We start from the raw sequence: 443 nt of genomic DNA, 5'->3' as shown, positions 1-443 counted from the left end.
CATGAAGAACTTCATTCAATGTGAGAGTCTTGCCAGATGTGAGCTTCAGACCGACCTTTCCTTTTCCTACAACCTCTGATGCAGATGAGTTACCAATATAGAGTTTCTCGCCTTCCCCTACCCTTTGTTAGGAGGTGAACAGGTCTATGTTCCCACAAACATGCTTGGTAGCTCAAGAGCCTACCCACCAGTCCATCATATTGGTCACCAAATTAACTTCAGACACTACAGAAGAAAACTCATCCTTGTTCTTTTCAACCAAGTTAGCATTATCCTTCTTGTCCTTATGATGTCTACAGTGAATTGCCATATGGCCAGTAACTCCACACGCATAACAAGCACCCTTAATTTTAATAATGCTAGACTCTGGTTTTCGAAACATACCTTTCTTGGGAGGACCACGCTTAGAGTTACGATTGTTACTCTCACCTTTTCCAGCTTTG

This window comes from Papaver somniferum, chromosome 2 (assembly GCF_003573695.1).
Source record: "Papaver somniferum cultivar HN1 chromosome 2, ASM357369v1, whole genome shotgun sequence".
NCBI lineage: Eukaryota > Viridiplantae > Streptophyta > Magnoliopsida > Ranunculales > Papaveraceae > Papaver > Papaver somniferum.
Note: the sequence above shows the minus strand (reverse complement) of the source record.